Genomic DNA, 11,300 nt, shown 5'->3' on the forward strand with positions numbered 1-11,300 from the left:
GGGGAATCAGTTTTTGCCAAAAGAATCTATAGAAAACGTCCCATAACTGTTCTTCATAAAGTCATATTAGCGGACCGGATAGAGTTAGACATGGTTGATTTTGACCTTATTCTGGGTATGGATTAACTCCATTCTTGTTATGCATCTATAGATTGTCACAGCCTAGTGGTGAAGTTTCAGTTTCCAGATGAGTCAGTCTTTGAGTGGTTGGATAATTCTGTATCTCCCAAGAGTTATTTCATATCTTATATTAAAGCCATAAAATTGATTTCCAAAAGTTGTATTTATTATCTAGTTCAAGTTAAGGACACTAAATTTGAGACTCCAACAGTTTAGTCAGTTAGTATAGTTAATGAGTTTCCTGATGTCTTTCCTAAAGATTTGCTAGGGATACCTCCCGATAGGGAAATAGAATTCGAAATTGATCTTCTACCTGATACTCAGCTTATTTCCATTCCTCCATATCGTATGGATCCTTCTGAGCTTAACGAGTTGAAAGAGCAACTCAAAGATCTGCTAGATAAAGGTTTCATATGGACTAGTGTTTCTCCATAGGGCGCTCTCATCCTATTCGTGCAAAAGAAAGATGGATCTTTGTGTATGTGCATTGACTATCGCCAGCTAAATAAAGTCACAATCAAGAACAAATATCCTCTTCCTAGAATTGATGACTTGTTTGATCAACTCCAAGGTGCAAGTTGCTTCTCAAAGATCGACCTTAGATCTGGCTATCATCAGCTTAAAGTAAGGGAATGTGATATTTCGATGACAACCTAGAGGACCCGTTATGGTCATTTTGAGTTTCTAGTCATGTCCTTCAGACTAACCAATGCCCCAACAGCCTTCATGGACCTCATGAATCGAGTGTTCAAGCAGTATCTAGATATATTTGTCATACTATTCATAGATGACATCCTTGTGTACTCTTGTAGTGAGGATGATCATGCAGACCATCTTTGAATTATGTTGCAAACTCTTAGAGATCACTAGTTCGCTAAATTTAGCAAATGTGAATTTTATCTAAGGTTAGTTGCTTTCCTTGGTCATATTGTTTCCAGTGAGGGTATTATAGTTGATCCCCAAAAGACAGAAGCCATAAAAAACTATCCTAGACCTATTTCTCCACCAGATATTAGAAGTTTCTTCAGTTTAGATGGCTATTACAGATATTTTGTTGAGGGATTTTTATCCATTGCATCTCCTATGACCCAATTGACTCAAAAGAAAGTTAAGTTCCTATGGTTAGATTCCTGTAAGAAGAGTTTTCAGGAGTTGAAGACTCGACTCACTTCAGCCCTAGTCTTAGCATTGCCTGATGGTACAGATAGTTTTATTGTATATTGTGATGCCTCCAGAGTTGGTTTAGGTTATGTTTTGATGCAGAGAGGTAAGGTCATAGCCTATGCCTCTAGGAAGCTTAAGCCTCATGAAAAGAATTACCCAACCCATGATCTTGAATTAGCTGCTGTGGTGTTTGCTTTAAAAATTTGGAGACACTACCTGTATGGTGTGCATGATGATGTGTTCAAGGACCACAAAAGATTGCAGTATGTTTTTACTTAGAGAGAGTCGAATCTTCGTCAGAGAAGGTGGTTAAAATTACTAAAAAATTATGACATGAGTGTGTTTTATCATTCGAGTGAGGCCAATGTAGTGGCAGACGCCCGTAGTAGATTGTCTATGGGTAGTGTTGCTTATGTGGAGAAGGATAAGAAAGAGTTTGCTTAAGAAGTTCATCATTTATCTAGGTTGGGTGTTAGATTGGTTGATTCGGCTGAGGGTAGCGTTTGGGTGCAGAATCATCTTTAGTTTCTGAGGTGAAGGAAAAATAAGATCAGTATTCTATCTTATTTAAGTTGAAGAAGTCCGTTAAAGACTAAAGGGTAGAGGTTTTCTCCCAAGGTGGAGATGGTATGTTGAGATACCTGAGTAGACTATGTGTTCCTGGTGTTGATGATTTAAGACAACGAATTATGGCAGAAGTGTATGGCACACGTTATTCTATTCATCCTGGTACTACCAAGATGTACCGTGATTTATGGGAAATTCATTGGTGGAATGGTATGAAGAAAGACATAGAGAAGTTTGTAGCAAAGTGTGCAACTTATCAACAGGTTAAGGTAGATCACCAAAGACCTGGTAGTAAGTTGCAAGAGTTTGGTCTCCCCACTTAGAAGTGGGAAGAGGTGAATATGGATTTTGTGACTGGTCTGCCCTAATCGCGTCGTCATCATGATTTGGTTTGGGTTATTATGGATAGATTGACTAAGTCAGCGCATTTTTTTCCAATTCATATGTCCTATACAACTGAAGATTATGCTAAGTTGTATATTTGAGAGTTAGTCAAACTGCATGGAGTTCCCTTGTCTATCATCTCGGATAGAGATACTTAGTTTACTTCCCAGTTTTGGAGAGCCTTCCAGAAGGGTCTTGGCATGCAAGTTCATCTTAGTTTCGTTTTTCACCCACAGACAGATGGACAAGTAGACAGGACTATCTAAACTCTAGAAGATATGTTGAGGGCATGTGCTCTTGATTTCAAAGGTAGTTGGGATAAACATTTTCCATTGATTATGTTTACTTATAATAATAGTTATAATTCTAGCATTCAGGTGGCCCTGTTTAAGGATCTTTATGGGAGAAGGTGTAGATCACCCATAGGTTGGTTTAAAGTGGGTGAGGCTGCTTTGCTTGGGCCTGAAGCAGTATTTGAAGCTATAGAGAAAGTTAAGTTGATTAGAGAAAGATTGACAATAGCCCAGAGTCGTCAGAAATCCTATGCAAAACGAGAAGAAGGGACCTCGAGTTTAGGGTTGGTGATTTAGTGTATTTAAAGATTTCACCCATGAAGGGGGTGAAGATATTTGGCAAAAAGGGAAGCTTAGTCCTCGATATGTTGGCCCTTATAGAATTCTGAGTCATGTTGGGAAGGTGGATTGTGAGATAGAGTTACCCGCAGACTTGTCAGTAGTTCATCCTATATTCCAAGTCTTGATGCTTAAAAAGTGTATTGGTGACTCCGCTATTGTAGTTCCTTTAGACAACTTACATATTCAGAATATCCTATCATACGAAGAGATTCCAGTTGAGATTTTAGATTGTTAGATCCATAAACTAAGGAACAAAGAAGTTCCCTTGGTCAAAGTTCTTTGGTGGAATCAGTCTGTTGAGGGTGCCACTTAGGAAGCAAAAGCAGATAGCCAGCCAAGTACCCTCATCTCTTCTCAACAAACTCAGATTTAGCAGAAGGTACTACTCTTCCTTGATCCATTTATTTTCTAATCATATATTCAACTATAGAATTATCCTCATTGCGAGTTCATACACACTCAGAATTACCCAGAATCTCAAAATAATTTAGAGTCAGTTTAACTATTTATTTTAGTTGTGCATGTTATCAGATATCCTCAGATTTCTCAGTATTCTTAGCCTGACTAGTGACATTCGAGGACAAATGTTCCCAAGGGGGAGATATTGTAAGACCCCACAAATCCTAGTCGTTTAAGTGATATGTAGTTTGCCAAAATTTTTAGCTAAGTATTAGCACTTAGTCACGTTTTTGGCATTGAGATTTCAATGATCTTCTTTCGATCCTTAAGACCTTAAAATGCCATTTTTTGAGTTGAATCTTGACCAGGGAGGTCAATGGGTATCCTCGGATGAGTTTTGGATTTTTTGGAGCTCGTTAGGAGCTCGTTTGGATATTGAAAATAGTGAGTCAACGTGATATCAATACGTCGCGTTGTCCATCGCATCGACCAGCCATTTTTCTAGGCACCAGATGCAAATTCCAGTGAACCAATGAGAATTTGACGCGACTCCTTGAGATCGCATCGGTACCTTTGATGCGTCGCATCAGCCTACGCGTCGCTGGGCGTATTTACATTTCACTCATTAAATATCTACGTCCAAAGGGGCAATTAAGTCAAAATCCCCCACTCTTATTACGTCCAAATGCAAGATTAAAACCTATTACAAGCATATTAGGCCAAATTTTATCAATCTTCTCTCAATTGGAAACCCTAAGTTCAATATTCATCTTCAAGAATCTCACGATTCCACCATCCTTCTTCCAACTTAGTCCAAAATTCAAAGTTCCCAATCCAAGAGTCATCCTTCAAGAGCACAAATAGAATGTCAAAAGCAAGTTTGTTCACCTAGTTCTTCATCTGAGGTATGTGGGGTTTGAATAAGGATAATTCTTTCATCCTTGTGCCCAAAACAAACTTTAAATTTCAAATTTTGCATGATTTTATATGAAATTTAATTTAGGGTTCATACCCATTTATTGCAATTGGGAGATTATGATGTTTTAAGTGTTCTTGATGTTGAAATACATGTCGACTTTCGCAAATTGATGCATATGACTATATTTTCTAGATTTTTAGTTGAATTATGAACATTTACATTACCAAGCATGAGCATTATAATGTTTTGATATGAATTTGAAGCATGACTTATTAAGCCCTAGTTGAATATGGTTATTTCAAGTATGATTATGCTTCTAAGTATCCCATGATATTATTTTAGACATCTTTGAACAAAGATTTGACCTTTTGATCTTTAGCTAAGACATGGAATCCACTTTACAGCTTAAACTTGGTTTTGAATGAACAGATACATAGTTAGCTTTCAGTATGAGGCATTCTGACTTTTAAAAGTGGATTTTCCTATAGTACAAGTATATAATTAAGGGAGTAGTATTTAGCACCTAGTGGGAAGTGTGGGATTAGTATGCCCTATCTTCCATAGAACTACGTAGCCAGCGTAGGTACAAATTATCAGATTATATCCACTTCCACGTGGATGATAGATTTAGCTTGTGATCAATCGCATGGATTAGGTTCTATTCCGATGGCAAGGGGTAGAATAGCTCTGCATAACGTGGGTAAGACGTTGGACTCCATGTAGCTTGCATGGTTTATTTCGGTTAAGAGAACCTCCCTACTAGCAAAAGATAATGAATAGCTTTTCAGACAAAGTATTTTCCCTAAAGCTTTGAAAGATCTCCCTAACGGTAAAAGCTTTCAGCATAATTTTAAAGTATTTTCCCTACAACTAATTTACATACATACTAAAGCTTTTAGCACTACAGTTTAAAAGTCTTATAAATAGAATAATAGAACAATTTTAGAAACTAAGTGTAAAGGCTCACAGACTTACTCAGTTATTAATTTACTTAAGCCTCAGTCACAGACTTATAGTTTTCAGTTTATAAAAGATAAAGGTGGGTCCTTTTCACTTAGTTCACAAGAGTTGCAGACAGAACAGAAGTACAAGTTTTAGAACTAAGTGCCATAATTCACGATATTTATAAAACATATTTTACTACTCATGATATATGATTTCTCAGCTTTCAGATACTCAAGCCAATACGAGATATTTTCATTTAGTGTGCATTGTCTACAAATATATATATATATATATATATATATATATATGCAGTTACAGTTTTACTTATGTTGTGCATTCACCCCCATATACTCAGTACATCCTCAAAGTACTGATCCATATATATGTCTATATGCTACATTGTCTCATGATGTAGGTTCAGGTGCTTAGTCTCAACAGCGTGAGTGATTTCAGCATCTCTACCTACACTCTTACAGTTGGTGAGTCCTCATGGTTCGAGGACCTACTTCTCCTGATTTCTAGTATTCACAGTATTTGATTTATTGCTTCAAGTTAGTCCGAGTCAGTTGGGGGTCTGTTCCAACAACTCTCTAGTTCTTTAGCAGTAAAGGCTTGTTGGACTATTAGTAGATTTCTAGACTTTCATTACTTGACATTTAGACATCGTTTTTCAGTTCAGATTTGATATAATACAGTGCTATTACTTGAGTAGTTTATCTTGAAGTAAGCTCCAGATTTAGTAGCAGGCTCAAAGGGTTAGCTCGGGGCTACTCGTAGCCTTGAGCACCATGTGACATCTCGGGATTAGATTTTGGGGCGTTACACTCAAGTGACTACATTTAATCATTTTTAAGTCATTATTTCACCTTTTTCAAGTGGCTACACTTAATCATTTTCAAGTTACTAGTTCACATTTTCAAGTGACAACACTTAACCATTTTCAAGTTACTAGTTCACATTTTCAAGTGACTACACTTGACTATTTTGAAGTCACTAGCTCACAATTTTGAAGTGACTACACTTAACCATTTCGAAGCCACTAGTTCACATTTTCAAGTGACTATACTTAACCATTTTCAAGTTACTTGTTCACTTTTTTCAAGTGACTACACTTAAACCATTTTGAAGTTACTAGTTCACCATTTCAATTTACTAGTTCAGATTTTCAAATGACTACATTTAATCGTTTTGAAGTCACTAGTTCACCATTTTCAAGTGACTATGCTTATCCATTTTCAAGTTACCCTTTCACATTTTCAAGTGACTACACATAACCATTTTCAAGTTACTAATTCACATTTTTAAGTCACTAGACTTAACCATTTCCAAGCTACTAGTTCACCATTTTCAAGTGACTACAATTAACCATTTTTCAAGTTACTAGTTCACATTTTCAAGTGAATACACTAATTAACCATTTTCAAGTTACTAATTCACATTTTCAAGTATCTAGACTTAACCATTTTCAATTCACTAGTTCACCATTTTCAAGTTAATACATGTAACTATTTTTCAAGTAACTAGTTCACATTTTCAAGTGACTACACTTCACCATTTTCAACTCACTATTTCACATTTTCAGTCGACTATTCATAGCTATTTTCAAGTCACTAGTTCACAATTTTCAAGTAACTATATTTAACCATTTTGATGTCATTAGTTCACCATTTCAAGTTACTACACTCAACCATTTTCAAGTCACTAGTTAACCAATTTCAAGTGCCTACACTTAGTCAATTTCAAGTTACTAGTTCACACATTCAAGTGACTACACTTAACCATTTTCAAGTTCCTAGTTCACATTTTCAAGTGACTACACTAGATCATTTTATGTTACTAGTTCATATTTTCAAGTGACTACTCTTAACCATTTTCAAGTTACTACTGTAAATTTATAAGTGACCACACTTAACCATTTTTAAGTCGTTAGTTCACTATTTCAAGTGACTAAACATAACCATTTTCAAGTCACTAGTTCACATTTTCAAGTGACTAAACTTAAACCTTTTCAAGTTACTAGTTTACATTTTCAAGTGACTACACTTAACAATTTTCAAGTTACTAGTTCTCATTTTTAAGTGACTACACTTAATCATTTTTAAGTTAATAGTTCACATTTACAAATACCTACACTCAACCATTTTTAAATTATGAGCTCACTATTTCTAGTGACTACACTTAACCATTTTAAGGTTACTGGTTCACCATTTTGAAGTGACTATGGTTAACCATTTTTAAGTCACTAGTTCACATTTTCAAGTGACTATGGTTAACCATTCGCAAGTCATTAGTTTACATTTTCAATTCACTGCACCAAACCATTTTTAAGTCACTAGTTCATAATTTCAAGTCACTGCATTTTAACATTTCAATTGTTCATAATTTTAAGTCACTAGATTTAACCATTTTCATATCAAGTTCACAATTTCAAGTCACTATATTTAACTATTTTCAAGTAATAACTTCAAAATTTAAGTCACTACAGTTAACTATTTTCAAGTCACTGGTTCATATTTTTAAGTCACTACACTTAGCCATTATCAAGTCACTAGTTCACATTTTAAATTCTAGTTGCCGTCGTTTGTTTCCCTCACACCATGTAATTATCACATAACCTAATACTTTCAAATCCTTCTACAACAAATAATACCACCATAACACTACATTAAATACTTGAATAAAAGAAAATAAAGAGAAATCAACTTACCTTTACTTAGCCTACGTTGAAAAAAAAGAAAAAAGGCAATCTGAGATGCAGTGAAAGCTACTTAAATGGTTCAAAAGTTCAAGTTAGAGACAATCTTCAAGTAAACTAATGTTCCAAAATTAACTCCACCTATTTGACTTTCGCAAATATATAATCTATTTCAACTATGTAAGATTCACAAAGGTGAATAAGTAATACTATATAAATAAATAAATTAGGTATAAAATAATATATACGGGGAAAAATAGAAGAAGCATTTCAACACTAGATCCTAGTTGAATGAAATTACCAAGGAAAATAAGGCAAAAAATGAAGAATAAATAGATGAAAAAATTACTTCAGATTAATGGCTAAAAACGTCAATTGAAAACTGAACATCATCGATTGAAAGCTGCTATAGCTGGTGTTGCTCTTGCTTCTATTGCCCGTGTTCCTCAACTATAGAAGCTTTTCTCGCTGCTATTACCTCTGGTGCGCCTATATTGTTGTGGTTGTTCGAGGAAATATCAATGTAGGATTGTCCGATGTTGATGTTTTTGTGTATCGGGTAATTAGGAAAGATTTTATAATGGTGATAGGTCAGTTAGGTCAGGCGGTAGTTAAGCTGGGTTGGGTACTAAAAATATCAAAAAAATCAACCACATTAAGAAAATGAATTATTCAAAAGCCTACACACGTGGTTGTTTTTTATTAAACAAAATAACAATCATAATAATTTGAATAATATTTATAATAACATACAAAATAAATTAATACAATGTATATAAATCAAATAAGTAGTTAATATAATGTATATATTTATATATATACATACACACAGAGAGACACACAGTCAATTGGCTATCTGATGTCACCCAAATTTCACCTCCTAAAGAGTATAACATGGTTTCTTGTCAAATATAGAGTCCAACAAAGGTTGGGGTTGAACCCACAGGGAATAAGATAAAAATCTGTTAAGAACTTGTTGATGTAGTGGAAAAGTGCAGAAAGTAAATGAGGTTTTGTAATAACAGTACTAGTAGTAACACTTCTTGGACAATTCAAGTTGTTATCAATATTAGATAATTATTAGAATTGTGTTCTCCCTGACTTTTTAACTCTGCAGACTTATCATGCATGTCAAACTATCACGGTGTCTTGCAAGCAGAATCTATCAAGTTATGTATCACCTAACCATCTCTCAATCTTGGTTTGGGTGAATTTCACTCATCTCTTATCGGTCTCATAGTGTCGTATTACTAACCCTAATTTTAGATCCCAAATTAACTATCTTATCTCGGTCTTAAGTTAATTAGATGAAGGTTGGTAGCTTCAAATTAGTGTTGTGATCTCCTTTTCCTAATTTTAACCTACCTCTCTCCAGTTAGTATCAAATACAAGAAGGTTCTTAACATTTGAAACCATTAATAAAACAATCAAAGTGAAGAAAACCACAATACATGCAAGAACAACAATCAAGAAAGACTTTGCACTTTCTCTACTTTGTTAATCTATAAGGGTTCCAACTACCCTAGTTATGGGGTTTAGATGCTCATGATTGTAATAGAACACATTAAGTTCATAATTGAAAGCATATGAATAATATCTCAAATAATTGAGAATGAAAATTAAAATCTCAAATTAATATCAAACCCTAAAATTCAAGAACACGAATTCCAAGATCAAAACTATATCACAGAACTCAAATTAATGTGATAAGTGTATAAAGTACGTAAACTAATAATTAAAATCAAAGAGGTATTTATTAGGTACATCAATGTTTTCCTAAAAAAATAGGCTAACAAAGGTTGTTAGTGACAACACCTCAGGCAATGAGTCATCTGGATTACCGATGACTCGTTGTTAGCTCCATATCCTAGGTTCCATATGGCCGTTGATTACTTGTCAAGTCACTAGATGAGTGTTTGCCTAATGCATAGGATCTCAAACTAAATTTTCAATCTTCATATCCTTGACACTATATGCTCAGAACGAGGATCACCACAAGTTGTATCCTAACCTTACAACTCGTCACCAACTCCCGTTTCCACTGCTATCCAAATGTATCCTTCAGGACTTTTGTTTCTCTTTTGCTCAGAAAAACTCTCACTATGACTCGTAGTTTGTCCGTACTAGTCGTGGTCAGTGTATAGTTTATTATTTTTCTTCTAAACATTCATTGGTCAGGCAACGACTTAGACGATGAATCGTAATGTCACCCAATGAATCGTTGTCCAAGTAAAAATCTACTTTTTTGGTGATTTTTCTTCCTTGTCCTATTCTACTCACTTCTGACCCTCTCTTTTCCTGCAAAACCAACATAATACACATCACATCTAACAAAAAGACCTAAGTACTTGCATAATTCCCTTAAAGATATCTAAAGTAACATAATATTCTTAAGATTTAGCAAAGAAGATTAGTATAATTACTTTGAATAGAGAAAAGTGCTTGGATGCTTTGCTTTACTTAGCCTTGTTCTTAATAAGATTAGAATTTCAATTTCTTTGGAAGTAGTGATAAATCTATATGGGATGATTTAAGGATATGGGAAGTGTATTTGTAGTGGGATAGGTGGTTATGGGAGATGGAGGGAGTTACATAGATTCAAAAAGGAGAAGGAATCATTTGGAGGTCGATTTTTTCTTTTATTCCATGCGATTTGGGTTGGGTCAACCTATTAAGCCCGCAACTTTAGCCCTGGACATGGCTCTTAGAAATGACTCATAGTCAGTGGCTATGAGTTATTATCTCCCCCCGTTTAGTGTAAAGCCTTACTTAAATCTCTGGACTTATGACTCAGGGTGACAAGTCATAGTCACAAACGATGACTCATTTTAAGAGTTGTTGGTACTCTATAGACCACTTGCATCATTTCCTTAGATTTTCTCTCCTTGATAAATTTGTTGAAGAGTCGAAGGGTGTCCCTATGATTCTTAGAGTCCCTTTTTAGGATCTAGGCACCAGACTTCCTGATACTTTTCCTGTATAGTTCAGTCCTGCACATTGGAGCACGCAGATTGCCCTATAACTAAATTAAGTACAAAATATAGGTTGCCTTCCATGCACACTTGATTTTACATCGTGACACGATGTGTCTATGTTGGGTATTCAAACTTCACTAACAATCCCATGGGTTTTCTCCCATGTAGCGCGTGATTTAACATCGTAGCATAACTCAGCTCCCTTGGCTACTCAAACTTCACCAAGGTTAACATCCTCACATACTTTCAATTCATCTATGCTTCCCATATAATGCTTAATACGGTGCCCATTCTCCTTGAATGGAGCATCGCCATCTCATATAAGATCAATTTTATCATCTTGAAATACTATAACCACGGTGAATGGTCCAGACCACCTAGACTTCAACTTGCTTGGAAACAGGCAAAGTCTCGAATTATAAAACAATACCATATCACTGGGCTAGAATACCTTTTTCTCAACTTCTTGTTGTGTATAAGATCATTTTCTCCTTATA

Source organism: Capsicum annuum, chromosome 9 (assembly GCF_002878395.1).
Source record: "Capsicum annuum cultivar UCD-10X-F1 chromosome 9, UCD10Xv1.1, whole genome shotgun sequence".
Lineage (NCBI taxonomy): Eukaryota > Viridiplantae > Streptophyta > Magnoliopsida > Solanales > Solanaceae > Capsicum > Capsicum annuum.